Genomic DNA, 21,873 nt, shown 5'->3' with positions numbered 1-21,873 from the left:
TCAGTCTTTTATGAATGACATTTTCAGGGAGTTGTTGGACATCTGTGTGGTGGTCTACGTGGATGATATTCTCATCTTCTCTGCCAATCCTCTTGAACACATGAGACACGTGACCTCCGTTCTACAGATACTTAAGGAAAATTCCCTATATGTGAAGTTGGAAAAATGTCAATTCCATGTTCCAGAGGTAGAATTCTTGGGATTCATCTTGTCATCGCAGGGTGTTAAAATGGATAACAGAAAGGTTGATGCAATTGTCACCTGGCCAGCACCCACCTCGGTTATGGGAGTTCAGAGCTTCCTGGGATTTGCAAACTTCTACCGGCGATTTGTGTCAGACTTTTCGCAACTAGTTCATCCTATCACTTGTTTCCTCCGAAAGAATAACACCTTTAATTGGACTAAGGAGGCGGATGAGGCCTTTCAAAGGTTAAAGGAGAAATTTACAGCAACACCAGTTTTACAACACCCAAGACCAGATCTACCATTTGTAGTTGAAACCGATGCGTCAAATGTGGCCATGGGGGCGGTCTTGTCCCAGCGCAATCCCAATTCGCAGGAATTACATCCAGTAGCATTTTGGTCCAAGAAATTCTCCCCAGCAGAATTTAATTACACTGTTACGGACAAAAAGTTGCTAGCCATCAAAAGTGCCCTGAAGGAGTGGAGGCATTATTTGCTGGGAGGAAGACACACAGTCACCATATTCACAGATCAGAGAAATCTACAATACCTACGTTCCGCCAAGGCTCAATCTTCGAGACAGTTGAGGTGGGCTCTTTTCTTTTCAGAATATGATTTCATCATTACATTTTGACCAGGTATTCGAAATGGAAAGGCTGATGCCCTGTCGCGAATTGAGAAGGGGGAAGAATCTTACGTTGCCCCTCCCCCAGTGGAAATCATTTCCGGAGAAAAAATGTTGGGAGTTGTGGACATCACAGATTCAGCATTCGAAGAATTGAGAGAAGAAGTCAAGCTCAGCATGTCAAAGGCGGATCTGCAAAAGTGGGAATCTGAAAAAGAACACTGTAGTGTGCAAGAGGGCCTGCCATTTCATCAAGGACGTCTGTATTTGCCCACAAAAAAGTTGCAAGGTCAAGTAATTGCCAATTATCACAGTGCCCTCATGGAGGTCATCCATGAATCACCAAAACCATGGAAAAAATCAAAAGATTCTATTGGTGGCCAACTTGGCGTCGAGACGTAGCACAATTCATCCAAACTTGTGGTAACTGCGCACAGAATAAATCACAGAAGAAGAAGCCTGCTGGGTTCCTCCAACCATTGAGTGTACCATCCAATCCCTGGCACACACTCTCCATGGACTTTATCACAGATTTACTTAAATGTGAGGGTTTTGATACCATTTTGGTTGTTGTGGATCTTTTTTCCAAAATGGCACATTTTGTGGCCTTAAAGGGACTCCCTTCAGCTCTGGTTCTAGCGAGAACATTTTTAGAAACTATAGTGAAATTACATGGATTTCCTTCAGTTGTGGTTTCCGATCGAGGAAGTCAATTTGTGTCCAAATTTTGGAAAAAATGCTGTGAATTAGCCCAGATCGATGTGCGGTTGTCCACTAGCCATCATCCACAAACTGATGGGCAAACAGAGCGCACAAACCAAACGCTGGAGAAATACATCAGATGCATTCTCCATCAAAATGAAGGTACCTGGCTAGACATTTTGTGGGTGGCTGAATATGCCTACAATAATTCAGTGCACTCCTCCACTGGATTGACCCCATTTTTCATCCTGAATGGCCACCATCCAAGAACTTCGGCTTTGGATCCACCAGAATCCTTGGAAATGCCAGCGGTAAAGAATCTGCACAACAACATTGACACTGCCATGATCAAAGCAAGAGAACTAATGTCAATAGAAAAAGAGTGACAGAAAAAATGTGCTGATCTCAAAAGAAGGAGTTACCCAGAATACAAGTTTGGAGACTCTGTTTGGTTAGCCACCAAGAATTTGGCATTGGAAGGAGCTTGGAAATTCCTTCCACATTTTTTGGGACCCTTCACTGTGGAAAAGGTCATAAACCATGCATCTCTGAAGTTAACTCTTCCAAGGAATATGAAAATTCACCCAGTTTTTCATGTATCTCTGTTGAAAGCAGTGAACCCAGACACGCATGTTCAAGAGACTCCTGCTCCAGTGGAAGTGGAAAACGACCAGCCTGAATTCGAAGTCAAAGCCATTCTGGACTCCAAGATGGTTCGCAATAAGTTATTCTATTTGGTCGACTGGAAAGGATATGGTCCGCATGATAGGTCTTGTAGCCCCTGGAGAACATCCACGCTCCAAGACTGTTAAAAACCTTCCATCGAAACAACCCGCACAAACCAAAGAGGGGGGTTTCTGACTTAGGAGGGGTTTTGGGGGGAAATACTGTCATGATCACCGCCAAAATTCCCAATTGCCATTCCAAGAAAACCTGGTCCAGGGCATATCATTCCTGGATTAAGGGCATACTCAATAATGATTAAGCATGCAAGGAGTCACTTCCTAACTTCCTAACATGGCCGCCTCCTAATTCCCAGAGGTTACAGTGTAGGTCTAGTCATCTCCACTCTTTCCTTACTTAAGCCCCGCCCCTCGAGTGCTCCGCGCTTCGCATCTTTTCTGCCTGGCAGTTAACGCTTATCGCAGTCCGCTCTGTCAGGAGATTAGCAGCTATATTCTTTCCACAGTTCCACAGTATCCAAGTCCATGTATTTTTCCCGTTCATGTTAGTTTAATTCAGGTGTCCTAGTGAGATTTTCAGTTCCCAGTGTTTTGGTCAGGAGTTCTGTCAGTCAGCTGTTTCCTGTCATCGTTGCCACGGCATTGCTCCAGGTGGTCTGTGAAGTGTGTAGCAGCATACGGAGCTAATTTCAGTCACTGCACTTATTTCACAGCAAGTATATTCGTACATTTGGCAGCCCAGCAAAACTGTTTTACGCTCTGAGGTGGTTATGTAACAGTATGGTGGGATATTAGTACGAGTGCGCAAAACATTGCAGAGTAGTCTTTTAGCTCCGTTTGTTGAACTCTGTTACATGCATTGAGCGCTCGCAACCAGATTCCTGAAACTTCTCTCAGAAGTATTTGTAGCATTCCTCCGCATTATCCTCCGTATTAGAATTCATTCAGGAACATTGGGTAGAGAGAAATAAGGTTCTGCTTTCTAACCTTTTTCATATTGTCAAGTGGGATTTACCTAAAATTGAGCATTTTCTTCAGGGTATTGTTTGTGACCTGTGTAGTACTAGGTGGCGCTTCATTAATTGTTGGGAATCCTATTTTTCGTGTCCTCAGGGTAGATTACCGTCTTATCACACTACTCAAGTTTGCCCTCCACTCCTCTCCACAGTAGTTTCAGTATTCCTTGTGCCCGTTCCATTATTCACCATCACTACCACACACAAACCCTTAGTTTCTTCATTGCCCATTCTTCAGAACAAGCGCCCCTGCACAGATGCAGGATGGAGAGCTCACCATAAAAAAGCAGAAGGTAAATAGGAAGAACGTTTATCATATATTCTTACATTGAGTCAGTGCCCATTGTTTTCCCCTGAAAAAATGTGAATCCTTGTTCTAAGAGGAGCCTTCTGTGTTTTAACAGGAATTCCATTGCAGTAGAGAGGCCTCTAATTAGAAGCAACGTCGCTCTCTAAGAAGAGTCCTTGTGGTGTTCCCGCAGAGTTCAGGTAAGCGTTACAGAACGCGAAGCCATACTGAAAACACTCTGCCTGAACACCATGGAAACTCCTGAAGTGGATACCTTGACGCAACTATTGGGGGAATTAAGGGCTGAAGTCCATGCAGCCCGCTCAGAGACCAATGCTCTTCGAAAAGAATTAGTGGTGAATAGAGATAGAACTGAGGAACTAGCTCGCCAACTTTTACAGACCCAAGCAGGACAGGTTCCACTCCCCATGAGTAGCCCACAGGCTTCAGCGTCCACTCCAGCTCCAATTCCTGTTCAAGTGGTGGTACCTGGAAATATTCCGTTAGCGCCTCTGGAGCGTTTCACTGGAGATTCGAAGAAGTTTGCGGTGTTTCTTAACCAATGCAGATTGCATTTTCTGTGCCGACCAGGAGTATTTCCCACAGATCAATCTAAGGTGGCCTTTGTTTTATCTTACCTGGGTGGCTATGCTGCTGACTGGTCCGTTCCCTTAGTCAACAGAGATGACCCCGTGTTGAGAAATTTCGACGAATTCCAACGAGAAATGGAAAAACTCTTCGCTCATCACTCCCAAGGACAGGCCTTGGATAATGAGTTGCTATCGCTTCGACAAGGCAATCAGGAATTACTTGCATATGTCGCAACCTTTAACAGGTTGGTTGCAGAAGCCAATTGGCCTATGGAGAAAAGAACAACCTTGTTTTATCGTGGCCTGAGAAGTGAGTTAAAAGATGTTTTGGCACAGGTTGTAAACCCGCCCGAGGGCATCTCTGAATTTATCGACTTGACACTCCAATTGGACCATCGCCTCCAGGATCGAAGAACCGATCGCTCTCGTCCTGAGAATAAGAAGTATTTTGTTTGTGCCAAGGAACCTGCAGGAAGACCTGGAACCGATGCTCATCCTGAACTCATGCAATTGGGTGGAATACGAGGCCCCATTTCGCAGGCAGAGAGGGACAAGAGGCGTCAACAACAGTTGTGTCATTATTGTGGGAAGGCCGGACATTTTTTAAAGGATTGTCCAGTGAAACCATCAAGAAAACCATTGGGAGGAGTTAACCAAGATAAGAAGGAGCAGGTGTCGGAAAACTCAAGTGCCAGACAAGTGTAGAGGTCAGCTTGTCGGGCGTGGAGAAGGTTTCTGTGACCTCACACTTTGTGTTCCCAATTATCCTATGTGATTCAGAAATTCCCACAAAAAGGTTTGCATTAAACGCTTACATAGACTGTGGGGCTCTTGGCAACTATATGGATCTTCACCTGGCAAGTAGATTGGGATTTTCTGTAACTGGAAGTTGAAGGCAGAGAAGGTTTCCGGCGTGGATGGCACTCCATTAGTGTCAGGCCCGGTTACACAGTGCCTCAACAATCTAGTCATGACTTGTCAGGAAGGACACAAGGAGAGGATTTTGACCTTTGACCTAATCCAAGCGCCCCAGTTTCAAATAATTTTAGGAATACCCTGGCTAGAGAAGCATAACCCAACCATTGACTGGCGTTCCAGAACATTAACATTGCGGCAGATTGTGAGAACTCATGTTCGAGTATGGAAGGTCCTGTGGAAGCCCTACCCCCTGCGCATACTAATGAAATCACCTTGGGCGCTATTGGTTTCTTGCCCCCTGAATACAGGAAATTTCAGGATGTTTTCCAGGAGGAGAAGCAAGATGAAGTGTTGCCCCCTCATTGGTCCTACGATTGCCAAATAGATCTGGTTCCTGGAGCTTCACTACCCTGCAGTAGGATCTACGCATTAACAGAAAAAGAAAATGGTCATCTGAAAAGGTACCTTGATAAATACTTGGCCAATGGATTCATCAGGCCATCTAAATCTCCAGCAGCTTTTCTTTGTTCCCAAAAAAGAAGGAGACCTGAGAACATGTATAGACTATCGAGCCTTGAATCTAATTACTGTAAAGAATCGATATCCACTTCCACTAATTTCCACACTGTTGGACCAAGTAAAACAGGCGAAAATCTTCACTAAGCTCGATTTGAGAGGGGCCTATCACTTAATCCGCATCAAGCAAGGAGATGAATGGAAGACGGCCTTTCGAACGCGATACAGGCTTTACGAGTACCAAGTGATGCCTTTCGGATTATGCAACGCCCCGGCGGCCTTTCAGTCTTTTATGAATGACATTTTCAGGGAGTTGTTGGACATCTGTGTGGTGGTCTACGTGGATGATATTCTCATCTTCTCTGCCAATCCTCTGGAACACATGAGACACGTGACCTCCGTTCTACAGATACTTAAGGAAAAATCCCGATATGTGAAGTTGGAAAAATGTCAATTCCATGTTCCAGAGGTAGAATTCTTGGGATTCATCTTGTCATCGCAGGGTGTTAAAATGGATAACAGAAAGGTTGATGCAATTGTCACCTGGCCAGCACCCACCTCGGTTATGGGAGTTCAGAGCTTCCTGGGATTTGCAAACTTCTACCGGCGATTTGTGTCAGACTTTTCGCAACTAGTTCATCCTATCACTTGTTTCCTCCGAAAGAATAAAACCTTTAATTGGACTAAGGAGGCGGATGAGGCCTTTCAAAGGTTAAAGGAGAAATTTACGGCAGCACCGGTTTTACAACACCCAAGACCAGATCTACCATTTGTAGTTGAAACCGATGCGTCAAATGTGGCCATGGGGGCGGTCTTGTCTCAGCGCAATCCCAATTCGCAGGAATTACATCCAGTCGCATTTTGGTCCAAGAAATTCTCCCCAGCAGAATTTAATTACACTGTTACGGACAAAGAGTTGCTAGCCATCAAAGTGCCCTGAAGGAGTGGAGGCATTATTTGTTGGGAGCAAGACACACAGTCACCATATTCACAGATCAGAGAAATCTACAATACCTACGTTCCGCCAAGGCTCAATCTTCGAGACAGTTGAGGTGGGCTCTTTTCTTTTCAGAATATGATTTCATCATTACATTTTGACCAGGTATTCGAAATGGAAAGGCTGATGCCCTGTCGCGAATTGAGAAGGGGGAAGAAGCTTACGTTGCCCCTCCCCCAGTGAAAATCATTTCCGGAGAAAAAATGTTGGGAGTTGTGGACATCACAGATTCAGCATTCGAAGAATTGAGAGAGGAAGTCAAGCTCAGCATGTCAAAGGCGGATCTGCAAAAGTGGGAATCTGAAAAAGAACACTGTAGTGTGCAAGAGGGCCTGCCATTTCATCAACGACGTCTATATTTGCCCACAAAAAAGTTGCAAGGTCAAGTAATTGCCAATTATCACAGTGCCCTCATGGAAGGTCATCCAGGAATCACCAAAACCATGGAAAAAATCAAAAGATTCTATTGGTGGCCAACTTGGCATCAAGACGTAGCACAATTCATCCAAACTTGTGGTAACTGCGCACAGAATAAATCTCAGAAGAAGAAGCCTGCTGGGTTCCTCCAACCATTGAGTGTGCCATCCAATCCCTGGCACACACTCTCCATGGACTTTATCACAGATTTACCTAAATGTGAGGGTTTTGATACCATTTTGGTTTTTGTGGATCTTTTTTCCAAAATGGCACATTTTGTGGCCTTAAAGGGATTCCCTTCAGCTCTGGTTCTAGCGTGAACATTTTTAGAAACTATAGTGAAATTACATGGATTTCCTTCAGTTGTGGTTTCCGATCGAGGAAGTCAATTTGTGTCCAAATTTTGGAAAAAATGCTGTGAATTAGCCCAGATCGATGTGCGGTTGTCCACTAGCCATCATCCACAAACTGATGGGCAAACAGAGCGCACAAACCAAACGCTGGAGCAATACATCAGATGCATTCTCCATCAAAATGAAGGTACCTGGCTAGACGTTTTGTGGGTGGCTGAATATGCCTACAATAATTCAGTGCACTCCTCCACTGGATTGACCCCTTTTTTCATCCTGAATGGCCACCATCCAAGAACTTCGGCTTTGGATCCACCAGAATCCTTGGAAATGCCAGCGGTAAAGAATCTGCACAACAACATTGCCACTGCCATGATCAAAGCAAGAGAACAAATGTCAGTAGCAAAAGAGTGGCAGAAAAAATGTGCTGATCTCAAAAGAAGGAGTTACCCAGAATACAAGGTTGGAGACTCTGTTTGGTTAGCCACCAAGAATTTGGCATTGCGAGGAGCTCGGAAATTCCTTCCACGTTTTTTGGGACCCTCCACTGTGGAAAAGGTGATAAACCCTGCATCTCTGAAGTTAACTCTTCCAAGGAATATGGAAATTCATCCAGTTTTTCATGTATCTCTGTTGAAAGCAGTGAACCCAGACACGGGTGTTCAAGAGACTCCTGCTCCAGTGGAAGTGGAAAACGACCAGCCTGAATTCGAAGTCAAAGCCATTCTGGACTCCAAGATGGTTCGCAATAAGTTATTCTATTTGGTCGACTGGAAAGGATATGGTCCGCAGGATAGGTCTTGGGAGCCCCTGGAGAACATCCACGCTCCAAGACTGTTAAAAACCTTCCATCGAAACAACCCGCACAAACCAAAGAGGGGGGTTTCCGACTTAGGGGGTGTTTTGGGGGGGAATACTGTCATGATCACCGCCAAAATTCCCAATTACCATTCCAAGAAAACCTGGTCCAGGGCATATCATTCCTGGATTAAGGGCAGACTCAATAATGATTAAGCAAGCGAGGAGTCACTTCCTAACTTCCTAACATGGCTGCCTCCTAATTCCCAGAGGTTACAGTGTAGGTCTACTCATCTCCACTCTTCCCTTACTTAACCCCCGCCCCTCGAGTGCTCCGCGCTTTGCATCTTTTCTGCCTCGGCAGTTAACGCTTATCGCGGTCCGCTCTGTCAGGAGATTAGCAGCTATATTCTTTCCACGGATCCACAGTATCCAAGTCCATGTATTTTTCCCATTCGTGTTAGTTTAATTCAGGTGTCCTAGGGAGATTTTCAGTTCCCAGTGTTTTGGTCAGGAGTTCTATCAGTCAGCTGTTTCCTGTCATCGTTGCCACGGCATTGCTCCAGGTGGTCTGTGAAGTGCGTAGCAGCATACGGAGCTAATTTCAGTCACGGCACTTATTTCACAGCAAGTATATTCGTACATTTGGCAGTCCAGCTAAACTGTTTTACGCTCTGAGGTGGTTATGTAACAGTATGGTGGGATATTAGTACGAGTGGGCAAAACATTGCAGAGTAGTCTTTTAGATCCGTTTGTTGAACTCTGTTACATGCATTGAGCGCTCGCAACCAGATTCCTGAAACTTCTCTCAGAAGTATTTGTAGCATTCCTCCGCATTATCCTCCGTATTAGAATTCATTCAGGAACATTGGGTAGAGAGAAATAAGGTTCTGCTTTCTAACCTTTTTCATATTGTCAAGTGGGATTTACCTAAAATTGGGCATTTTCTTCAGGGTATTGTTTGTGACCTGTGTAGTACTAGGTGGCGCTTCATTAATTGTTGGGAATCCTATTTTTTGTGTCCTCAGGGTAGATTACCGTCTTATCACACTACTCAAGTTTTACCCTCCACTCCTCTCCACAGTAGTTTCAGTATTCCTTGTGCCCGTTCCATTATTCCCTATCACTACCACACACAAACCCTTAGTTTCTTCATTGCCCATTCTTCAGAACAAGCGCCCCGGCACAGATGCAGGATGGAGAGCTCACCATGAAAAAGCAGAAGGTAAATAGGAAGAACGTTTATCATATATTCTTACATTGAGTCAGTGCCCATTGTTTTCCCCTGAAAAAATGTGAATCCTTGTTCTAAGAGGAGACTTCTGTGTTTTAACAGGAATTCCATTGCAGTAGGGAGGCCTCTAATTAGAAGCAACGTCGCTCTCTAAGAAGTGTCCTTGTGGTGTTCCCGCAGAGTTCAGGTAAGCGTTACATCCTCTCGAAATGCATTGGGACCAAACCCCTCCCCTATTGATGATTGATTGTGTTTAACCTTTTTATTAAAAATGTCTTGTGAAATGACCAATCTAAAGGGATGTATGTAAATGTTTATTTGATGCTTAAAGCTGTTAACCACTTCACTAATGCTTATCAAGTAGATTGATTGCAGGCAGACGCTATTCTTTTGTATAGGAAGGTCTTAATATTTTGGTGACTAGCCTAAGATAGTGTGCATGGGACGGGAGTTCCCCATTTAGGGAATTCACTCGATTACCAGTATTTCAACTGTCCATGTGCCAGGACAGTCTATTATCACCCGCACCTTGACCACATTTAAGTATTATTTAACTTTGTAAACTACGGTTAGAGATAACGAATATTAAAGACTTAAGGGTGTACATAGTGCTCCATCACATCCCAATACATTTGGACATATCAGAAGTATCACACACAGAAATAACTGAAGCACCTTCACCTCCAATTGATGATTGTGCTCCTGATGAGGACTTCACTCTTCCTAGTGTTGAGGACTTAACCACCTCAATGGAATCGCAAACCACTGTACCTCTGGATGATTGGAACCAAAATACATTTTATTTGCCTGCTGCCTGAGCGAGATTATGAAAATGGTTAAATGTGATCATAAATTGCATGGGAGGATTTGTGGGAAGCCATTGGTGGAGTTTACTCATGTAGTTAAAGGCACCAACGTGCAGATCAAGGGTAGCTGTGTACACCATTATACTCGTTATCATAGTCTGCTCAACCTATGCTTGGAAAAGTGCCTGCTGGAAATGTACTTTACACATCTGCATTGCTGTTTAGTGGATCAAAGTTCAGTGCACTTTTAAGTTTTTCTAACTTTGTGGGACTTCAGTTCCTTTGAAAATACCAATACTACAAATATCAGAAGGATTTCTTGTTCCCCGCTACTATCCAGGCATGGGCACTCGAATAGTTGCCAATGGATAATGCTCTTGCAGGCAAAAGGCTCTGGCTTGCTGGCGATGGAAAGTGCGACAGTCCTGGGTGTTCTGCTAAATAATGCACTTATCACTTCCAAGATATGGAAACCAAAAACATTTAGTTTGGTGGTTGTGCAAGTAACTGAATTTACATCTTCTGTTGCCATGGAAAACTATGGTTTCATCAAATCAATTCAACTTCTGCAATTGAAAGGAATGCACATAGACATGATAATGACAGGAAAGTCTCAATTGCCAAGACCATGCAAGACAGTTCCCAGACATAAAATATCAATATTATGTATGGTTCATCACAAAATCCATTTAAAAATAAATTACAGCTTCTGGAAAAAAACAGCCACAGAAAATATTTTAAATTGGTCACAGTCTGTAAGCAACCCTTTTTGGTGGAACTCAAAAATTTGTCAAGAATGTGTTGATATTATACTTGAAAATTGCCTTCAGTTATGCACCATTGTTCTAACATACAATCTTGGCAAGAAAACTTTCCATGAATGTGCACATGGACCATTGAGCAAGGAGCAGGAATGTAAGAAAAGGTGGTTGGTTACAGGTTCCCCTGCTTTCACAGCACTTGAGAAGATTGTTATCGAGAAAATGCTTTCAAGAGACATGAGGGGAATTCTGCCACAATAGAGATTTTGAGGTGTTCCACAATATGTGCCTAAAGTACAGGGCTAAAAGGTTACATTTTTGCTTAGACGGTATGGAGTCAAGAACTTGCACACGAGAACATTGGAAGGGACCAAGCAAAAACTGCAGAACTTTTCAGGATGCCTCGTTACAACAAGGAGTTTACCAAAAGAAGCAAACAGTGGGTGGCAAAGCCAATCCACCAGCAGATGGATTTTGAATTTGTGAAAGATCTGACATTGAATGTGCATGCAAACGTATCGAATTGATCCCGATTTTGTTTCTAGGACTCAAGCTGTAACGCGTAAGATTGCAAAAGACTTTGGCCCTCCCAAACCTGAACTTGTGAAAAGGTTGACTTCGAGATTTAAATGATGTGTGGCTCTCTTTACAATGTTTAAGAAAGGCAGGTCCAAGCTTTTGCACAGTGGGTGGCAAAGCCAATCCACCAGCAGATGGATTTTGAATTTGTGAAAGATCTGACATTGAATGTGCATGCAAACGTATCGAATTGATCCCGATTTTGTTTCTAGGACTCAAGCTGTAACGCGTAAGATTGCAAAAGAGGTTGGCCCTCCCAAACCTGAACTTGTGAAAAGGTTGACTTCGAGATTTAAATGATGTGTGGCTCTCTTTACAATGTTTAAGAAAGGCAGGTCCAAGCTTTTGCACAGTGGGTGGCAAAGCCAATCCACCAGCAGATGGATTTTGAATTTGTGAAAGATCTGACATTGAATGTGCATGCAAACGTATCGAATTGATCCCGATTTTGTTTCTAGGACTCAAGCTGTAACGCGTAAGATTGCAAAAGAGGTTGGCCCTCCCAAACCTGAACTTGTGAAAAGGTTGACTTCGAGATTTAAATGATGTGTGGCTCTCTTTACAATGTTTAAGAAAGGCAGGTCCAAGCTTTTGCACAGTGCCTGCGAGCTGTTTTCACTGTGCAAAAAATAAAATAGTATGTGACTTGAGATGATATAATTGATAAAAAAAATTGGCTTTTTAATGAATTACTGTTTGTGAAGTAATGTCATGAGATAGGCATAAAATGTTCTACTTTTCTATTTTTAACCATCAAAATAAATAATGTATTTTTCAACAATAAATGCTGGTGTAATTATTTCAAATATTTCACTCGAATCATTAATGTCTCAAGGCCAGCAAGACTGAGATCCTTCATATTAGGACTGCTGTTTCTTCTTTCCTCAATTCACTCTGGCCACACTTCCTGGACTCTCCTCCCTCTCCCTCCCTTCCCTCTCAAGCCAGAAACCTTGGAGCCATCTTCGACTCCTCTCTCTCTTTCCTTTATCACATCCGGGACCTTGCCAAAAAGGCAATTTTCCAACTTCACCTCCTTAGCGGTAGCCTCCCTTTCCTCACTTTTACCCCGAAGCTCAATGTTTCCAGAGCTCTGATACTCTGTAGGCTGTACTATTGCAACAGCCACTTCCTTAATCTATCTGCTTCCTCTCTCAGCCTCCTCCAGCTAATCTGAAATAGGGCTGCAAGACGTATCCTTTGCATCAACACCAGGGACTGCATATCTTACCCTGGCTCTTCAACTTAACTTGTCACTTCTGGCCCACCTCATTTCTACATTCTCTCCTAACATTCAGTGTTATGCGGATGACACTCAGCTATCCTTCAAGCTCTGCACTGCCTCATCTCCTTTCACTTTTCCTGACTGTCTATCAGCGATTCAGGAATGGTGTGCCTCCAACGATCTCTGCCTTAATGCCAGTAAGACCGAGATCATTCCCATTGATACCCCTGCTACCGCTTTCCCTTTTTCACTCTGGCTGCCCTCATTGGGCCCTCTACCTGTGCCTTCCCACTCCACCCTCTCCTTCTCTTCTCACAATACGGATGTCTCAAAGTGGTCCCACTACGAGCTGCACCTACTCAGAGGTATTCTTCCTTTTCTCACTTTCCCCCAGAAGCTCAATATCTCAAGAGCCCTATTTGCTCTAGGCTGGACTAGTGCAGCAGCCATTTCTAAATATTTCTGGCTCGGCTCTTCACCCTCTGCAACAGTATTGCAAGACTTATCCTTGGCCTCAAAGCAAGGGATCGTAGCTCTCCTGTCCTGAAATCTCAGCACTGGCACCCAGTGGCTGCAAGGATCAAGTTCAAAACCCTCTGCATTGTCCACAAAGCTTTCTGGGGTCGGGGTCAAAAACTACATCCAACTCTCTCCTCCTAAGCACTTTCCTTCTCAAGCCATGTGCTCGTCCACCTCCAACTCTCCGAGGGTCAGATGCTTCTCCAGGCAGAGAATGGGGGGGTAGATCTCTCCCCTCGGCTGGTGCCTCCCTCTGAAAAAGCCTCCCTGCCTCTCTCAAATTTGAGCAGGAACACCTCAGGTTCAGGACGCAACTGAAGACCTTCCTTTACGCTTCTGCTTTCTCTCTCTCTTCCCTGCTGATGTTCTCGTTCTGCTGCGCTAACTGTTTACCTGGCCACCCTCTGAATCTTATGAGGACCAGGCTCCCTCATGACAAGTATCTCCATGCACAGTCTCCTGGCCCACTGCGCACTATGGATTGTATCTGCAATCCTACAGTCTCATGCCTACTTGCACTTACTTAGAGCCGGCCATCCTGCCCATACTTACTTGAACATGCTTATTGCCCTCTCGCCTTTCCTCCCCCTGGTACTTCTCCTCTCCCTTCCCCTTGCACTTGCACAATCTGAATGAAACAAGGCTTAGTAAAATTGTTTGTTTTGAGTCTGAACGATGTCTGTTTGAGGTATACTAGTGCTGGCTCTCTGTGGTAGTACTTGTCTATCGTGCACTAAGTTCGTATGTTCATCGTGCCAGGTTACTGTCTTTTTCTTGAGGGCACTTTCTAAGGGGCTATTGATGTCTGTCCTCGTCCCCTGCTGCGTGTTACCCATGGTGATTGGTTCTGCCACAGTGCTTGCCATTGTCCTCTTCCTCTGTTTCTGGTCTTTCCTTGACCCCGATGAAAAAATTGGGGTGCTGTAGTGGAGCCACGATTGGGTTGATTATTAGCGGCGCTGCTGGTGCTTGCTATACTGTTATTACTTCCATTGGAGCTCCCGCTTGAAAAAGTCCAGTTTTGGGGTCTGGGACGATTATTCTGTATCCTTTTCCTATTGAATTGATTAAAGAGTTGGCCTGGCGTGGAGGGAGTCTGGCTTTGATCTTCATAGTGAGCATCTGTGATATAAGGATGTATTTTTTCTTGGGTATAGGCAGCTAGATCTTTCTTGAGCTTCAACACTTTTTTGTTCAGATTAAGTTCCTTGAATTCCTTCATGGAGGCCTCCAACTCTTCAATGCTTTTCTTATAGGACTCAAGGACATGGGCTAGTTTCAGGGCGTCCTGTTTCTCCTCAATCTCCTTCATTAGTTTTTTAGATACTGTTTTGGCTGTTCTGATAATCAGCACCAGCCAGTCCCATGTGCATTTATTTGAAATGTACGACCAGTTCTTCCTAAACTGGATTTGTTCCAGGAAAATTCTCGGTTCGATTCTTACTATCAAACCCATCGGGGCTGCATGGGCCCGTAAATATTCGGTCATTATTGCTCCATGGAGCTCAGTTCGTATCAACTGTTTTTTTAGTACTTCAAGTTCATTCCAATCATTTCCATTGGTCCCGATTTCAGGGATCCCATCTGTGCCCAGTATAGAGGGGTTGCTTAGGAGATTCTCCACTAGGTCTTCTGCATATGCCAGGTACAGGTTTTCTGCCATCTTGAATGATTGTATAGTTTTTGTTTCTTTTTCGCAATCGAAATCACCCACGGTGAGCCGACCTTTAGTTTCTGAAACTCCGATCACAACATAGAATACGGAGCAGGTAAGCTTGCGTGACGAGCAGGCTCAAAATGAAACTGAGTAGAGAACGAGATACACACAATCGATGTATCTCCTAAGTACTGCATGGCGGTTTCGTCTGCCAGCAGCTCTATGAGCAACAGTCCCGCTCCCTTTATAACTGTGGGTTTATAACTATGGGTCCACCCCCCATCCCATCCCAGGGTTTTTGGGTGCATATTTTGAGGGGCAAGTAAGCATGCTACATCATTTTTGATAGCCCATTATATCACGCGATATGGTATGTTCCTAATCTGTTAAGACATGGCAAAACATGTTTTCTGGTCACACTTTCTAGGTAACATTTTCTGGAGTCTCTCTCTTGAAGAAATTTGTCAGGGGTCATTCATATATGACCCTATCTTATTGAGCACTATCTTTAACTACTTTGCATCATGTAATCTTTGTTCGTCCCGTCTGGTTAAGAGTCTAAAATATGATCCCTTTTTTCCAGAATCCATGGCATGACAAAACGACCCATGACCTCTGTTGGGAAGTAGTAATACCTACTTTCCCCACCCACATGGACACCTATGTGGACCCCTTAAACTAGGTAAGACCTAGCCGTTTATTTTCTAGATGACAGCACCGTTAAATTACCTTATTGATACCATAATGGTGCTTATCTCTCTCTCTTTTCCTTCTTCCCGTCCCCCTCCCTTTTATAGGTGGGATCCTCTGGTACCATCTACCCAGCCTCCTAGACGTAGACACATCCACTTTTCAATACGTCTGCCCAGCCCTGATGAATGTGGCCTCTTTGCCACTGAAACCGGTAGGCTTTTTGTGGCTTTCTACATCAGGAATAGTCCCAGACTAGTAACTAATCTATCTATAACCTGCTGGACTTCCTGATTTGTGATCTCCCAACAAATAGATGGGAATTCCGTAAAAACCTTTTCAAACTGAATTCTGAAATAACAATGTTAAAAGATCAGAACAGAAGAAGAATATGGGAATCCGGAAATTTTTGAAGCAAAACCGGAAGAAACAATTGGACACTACTTTTTCAAACTAAATGAATAGAAGTAGATAATAGAAACACATCTATTAGAATTGTCCTCCTTTTTTAACATCCTGTGGATAGAGAAATCTAATAAAATCATCTTTTTTTCATCTATGAAGCAGCTTTTTAAGAAATTCCAAGTACCCCACTCGAGGGCGAACTTTAAAAACAAAAAATTAAACAATTTTTATTAAAATACTTTTATAGAATTGATCAACCTGAGTCTTCTATTGTGTTAATATATAAGGGTACACTCAGGCCAGAGACCCGTTTCCTGGTCCTTTTTGTGACTATTATTTATCATCTTTGAAATAAAACATAAAAGTAGTGGGAATAGGCATGTCGATATTTTGAAATGGAAGTAAATATTGTCATAAGTGGTTTACTTTAAATATTTTCTTGTTTTTCAGTACACTGATCACCACTTATATTGTACATGGCATGTGTTAACAAAAAAGAAACTGACTCTGGCATGCATTGAACACTAGATGAAGTGTCCCAGTGTCCTTGAATACACCACACTAAGAATATGAAGAACCAAATGTGTCATAAATCCACAAAGAAATTATAAGATTCACTATATTGAAAGCTCATGCTGGAAAGTAAAGTTTCTATTTCAGAAAACTGTCTTTCAAAGCAGTTGGTCCTCCTCCACATCGGAAGAATGAATTCTCAAAACACAATATAAACACGATTTTAAATAATATCTATGCAAGTGTGGATGGAATGTGTGCTGTGTGCTACATGATGAATGTTGTGACAGATGACTGTTCAATTTCACGCAAAGAATAGATATCATACGTTTTAATTGTAACTTAAATGTATAGCCAACATAAGAATGTACTGTGTATATTCAATGATAAAGTGGTTACTGAAATATGTATTTGCATTCTCGATTTTACATAGTTATATAATCCCGATGTGCGCCTGTCATGGGTACAGCCTACACAGTATTTGGACACTAATCAACAACAACGCATCTCTGATAATGATTATCTGGGATGATCGCCAGACAGCAATCTGTCCTTTAGTGTTTGCAGTAACAAGGAGCAACATGGCAGCCTATAGGTTCTAGAAACGTGCAGATGTGAACGTGTTGCATTTATTTCAATTATAAAGCACTAATTTCTCCTCTCGAATGGAGCGACATGTGCGTAGATTACTCATCGGTCACGGAAGATACCTTTCTGTGAAGAACGCAAAGACTTGGATAAATCAATCGATGATCGGATTCGGCATTAGAAGATCACTGTTCACAGTTACACCAAAAATGAGAACGATGCAAAGTTCGCTAGCTATGAATTGTGTTTGAAAAAGTTAACCAAGTTTTCGTGGACTTAATGAACTATTTTCATCATTGTGTCAAAATTAAAACAACTTTGTATGCTCCTGACTATTGATTTTTCTTCAAAATAAAATGTTTCTATCATTTTTGTGGCTGTGTGTGTTAAGTTCCTGGTTCTACGTTAGATAAAGTCATGACGTTGGTGATGACGGTATGTTAAGCTGCACTGCCCACTAACATCATTGAAATAGGTGAGCCCATCCTGAGTGTCTAGTGATGTCAGCGTTAGGGGCAGGTGAGCCTAATCAGTGACGCGAGCGCTTTTGTCCTCAGGGCGATATATCAATGGAAAAGAATAGCACAAGATGGCGGTAACCGAGCCGTCGTTTTTGCATGTGTTAATGTGAGAAAAACTCGGGTAAGTTGCATTGGAAATTTATTTAAGAATGCTCTACAAAACATGCCCTATCCATTGGCCCAATAACATTTCTTTAAGTAACTTGGGCCCCAAACAATTACCAGGTCTGAACACCGCAACCCTTAATGCTTAAATAACACCTATGTTCCAAGAAACGTGTTTGGCTAAGCACCCCTTTAGTGTGCTTATATATATATACATAAGGTAATGTCAATGATATGCTCATCATATTACATGTGTGTTATTATAAAGCCTGTTCTGCTAAGCAATGCCTCAGTGGTAGCAATGTCCTGGTAATGTACGTTTGGGTGCATTTCCGCAGTTTTTAATGCTCCCCAGCAAAGATGTCTTGAATGGGAGCCTTGTTTAAGGATGCATCGCCTTTACTTTTAGATTTTTTTTTTGTGTAGATTTGGGTTTACTTGTGTGTTCTTTGCCCGACACAGCCACAAGCAATTTGCTATGTCTAGGCCAGTGGTAGGTGTTCCTGAAACAGTAGTGGATAAACACGTATAACGTATTCATGCTGATGAAATACAAGGAATGTCCTTTTGTGTAGTGGACATCTAAATGTGTTTGACTCGGGTTCCCCTTGTAGTTAGAATTTGACTTTTGAATGTTTTATTATCTTTAACTTTGGATCAACTTTGGTTCGAAAGGTGTGCATTTTTATTTTATCTTCATGTGGCAAATGCACCTTCTCGTTTGCACATTCCATTTTCACCGACCTCATAGTGCAATGCACACAGACTCGGACAGACCTATAGAGCAATAGGCCCATGGCAGAACCAAAAACGCAAAATGCTGGTTTGGGCTAGTTTGTTTGGTCAAAGTGGGCTACTTTTATGGCCAATGTGGGCCAGTTTGATGAGTTACTACACTATGTGGCTAATAGTTTTGACCAGTGTTGCTGAATACATATTCTTTAAAATGCACAATTTGAATAATATTTTATCAAAAAACTCCTCCTTGGATACTATTCAAACCGTGTCACAAAAGGAATGAATAGCCATTTGCAACTGTGAGCCACTTTTTCATTGGTGCCCGAGATCATTTTATGGCTCAGTCCGACCCCGAATTCATATTGTTTTTTTTTTTTAAAAGAATCTTTATTACCAGTTTCATTTCACATTGAAAATAACCAAAGACACGGGTTAGTTCCGATTTTAATGGTTGCTTTTCAATCGAACAGTATTTGTACTATTGTTAATAAACGTGCTTCAGGGCCTTTAATTAAATATGTGATTAATTGGCTAATGGGTTATCGTCTTAGTAATATTGCTACCAAGATGAACTGTTAATTGGTACAGTTCTACAACTATGCACCAGCTCTCTTCTTTTATTAAATATACTTTAAATGTTAATGAGGACCAGAACGAATATGTCAGCCAAGAAGAAGTCTCTCTGCCAGAAAAGGCCTTGCCTCAGACTATGCCACTGGCAAGTGAATGCAGTCTTCTGTGCTGTGATTTAAACAGGAAGCAGCGGTTTTTTTTCTTCATTGGAGTAAATCTTTATTACATCTGGTGCAATAAATGATGTTTTACTTCAAATTAAAAATCCCTCTTACATGTGTGGCTAGTACAATCAGTTCCATATGCCCTGAGCACTTGTTCCAGTGCAAATATTTCTCCGATACAATTTTGATCATAAGCGTAATTGTAGATTACAATAAATGTATTTATGATCATTGTGTGCTTAGAAGCTTCGTAACAGGGGCTCATTTCCTACAATAGGCTATATGGAAAACAAGAGAGCATGCACGATTAGCTTTTCTTTTTTTCTTGGGAAATGATATTGTTCTCCATGATTAAGCATGGCTGTAAAGACTAAAGTCCTGCTCTGCGGCAGTGGCTCTCCATTTGTTTTGCTCTTTTCTTCCCTGATTCACTATGTTTTGGACTTTATTTTGATGAGCTCTAAACCCTGGGTCATGACAAGGATACAGTTGCTATGTGGCAACCATAGGATACCTAGATTCTCTTGGGCTGGGCTTAAACTGGGTTCGTTTTGCTTCAGTCACCCTAAGTGGGACGGTTATGCCCAGGTATAGAGACCCACGCTACTCCTCAATGATGGTGCTCAATGAGGTCAAAACATATCCAGGGGTGCTTGTGGACTCGTGCAGAAGGGATGTGACCAAGCAGTTCGAGCTGGACTTCCCCTTTTGGGGGAGGACCAAGCCTGATTTGTGTATGGTTTTTCCCCTTTCTGTAATGGCTTTATAGGCTAAACTACAATAGTCTGGAGGGTTTCCCAGAGCTTTGTCAGAGGTTAAGATTCATTTTAATCCTTCCAGTCATCACCTTTTGTTTTGCTTCTGAGCTTAAACCAAGCAATCTCCAACTCACCTGGGAGACCTGGGGAGACAGAGCAGAGTGGCCTAGGATGTGCCTACATGGAGTTATTTTTAAATTTCATATATGTGCAAGAGAGAAAAAGAGATCAAGAGAGAAACAGAGAGAGAGAGACAGAGCAAGAGAGATTGGAACACATATTTGACCATATAGAGTTATGATCTGCATGCCTGGGATTTCTAGAAGCCAGTTTAACCAAATCAAAGTGGTGTTAGGATTTCTGGAAACATAAGTAAATCCACATACTGGGAGGTTGCCCAGGAAGAAGTACACAATAGTTGAATTTTGTAACCAATAATTGGATGGATTCCAAAATGAGCAAGTGAATACAGTCGTGTGAATCTTCAGAGATATGGAGCTCCTTCTTTCAGGGCGTGAGAGTATCGTTCTTAGAGGGGACCTTTGTGAACCAAAATGTCACACAGTACTTGACCTGCAGGGACACCCGCTGGTAGTGACATAATCTCTTCTGGAGCCTATAATCATGTGTGTGTGTCCCGATCAATAAATAAGGGAGCCACATATGCAGAAAAGATGTTTCATCTGAAGACAGTGCCAAGAAACCTTGCAAGGGAAACGGCAAGAACCTCTAAAACTGCATAGTGGCAAAACTCTGCGTATTCCCTCAGAGATCCAGACTTCTCGACTTCCAGGGTGAGAACAGACTGGTTCTTGTCTCCCTCGTCTCTGTAGGGCCAGGCGCATGTTCAACTCTTGCTTTTCCCCCCACTTGAGACACATGTCAACGGCGTGACTAGGATACTGGGAGAAGGGTCCTCAATGAATCAAGGTGTCACTCATTTGACAGTGAAGGACATGCTATAAGCAACAGTTCATAAGTGGACATGCACTTTTTTTCAGGAAGAATAGAAAGCCAATTTAGGAAGCCAAACCAGAAGCTTTCTACAGCTATCTAAAAAGTCCAATTTGGAAGGCGTGCCTTATTCACTGGAAAGAAAAACACTGAAGAGAAACATCTCCTACCTTGAAGGATCTGAAGAGCTCAATATTTGAAAAACACTGAAGAGAAACATCTCCTACCGTGAATGATCTGAAGAGCTCAATATTAGCTTAAGTAGAATATATAGCAAAGAAGATACTCAGCATCACAACATTAGAGTAGGAGGCCTAGAGAAAACAGTCAGAACTACTAAACATAAGAGGAGCATAAATACCAGACTGTGACACAGAACAATAGAAACTAGCACAAGAAGAGGGATACAGAGAAGGAAGCAGGAGAAGATCGAATGAAAGGAACTCAGCAGAGCAATGCAACAAGTATTGTGATGCATAAAATCAAAGCTTGACTTTTAGATCTGGAAACAGTCCTGTTGCATTTTGCATTAGATCGACCATCTCCAGCAAATATTACTCAAGATCTTCATCATCTTGTAACAGCCCCATGTGCATCATGCTCTTAGAGATGCCATTCTTGCACTCTTTTAACGTGAATAAACCTCTATGTCACAGTAGGACCAAGTCCAGTTATCTGCCAACCCACAGAAGCATTATGGCAGCATCAACGGTTCAGGTCACTGCAGGAAGATTGAGCGAACATACTGAAGTAGGGAGCATCCATCCTCATCTCAGACACCACCTCTCCACATGTACCAGACCAGACCAATATTCTGTTCACCTAAATTGTTTCTCACTCCTTCCTCTACATTAATCAGTTTCCGTCCCTATCACACCATGTAAACTGTGTTGCTTTATGTATCCCATTTTCTTCTCACCACTTGATATTCCAAGCATTCCTCTTTTTTCATTCTCTTAGTCCTCTCCACCCCCTTTAATATTGTTGACCACATTAGTC

This window comes from Ambystoma mexicanum, chromosome 6p (assembly GCF_040938575.1).
Source record: "Ambystoma mexicanum isolate Mex_15411 chromosome 6p, UKY_AmexF1_1, whole genome shotgun sequence".
NCBI lineage: Eukaryota > Metazoa > Chordata > Amphibia > Caudata > Ambystomatidae > Ambystoma > Ambystoma mexicanum.
This window is presented reverse-complemented; position numbering follows the sequence as displayed.